Below are 200 nucleotides of genomic sequence, written 5' to 3'. Positions count from 1 at the left end.
GGCAATGGACTAGATCTTGATTATTCCGACTGACAAATGTACTGTGTTATACTTATTACAGTACAATATATTATTTTTCTTTTATCCAAAAGGCATTCAATGAGATTCTCAGACAAATGTCAACATATTTACAGTTTTGTTCTGTCGTCTTACCTATTGTTACATGACTTGACAAAACTTCAGACTGTTGAAGTTGCTAA

Source organism: Aquila chrysaetos, chromosome 4, assembly GCF_900496995.4.
Source record: "Aquila chrysaetos chrysaetos chromosome 4, bAquChr1.4, whole genome shotgun sequence".
NCBI classification, from domain to species: Eukaryota; Metazoa; Chordata; class Aves; order Accipitriformes; family Accipitridae; genus Aquila; species Aquila chrysaetos.
This window is presented reverse-complemented; position numbering follows the sequence as displayed.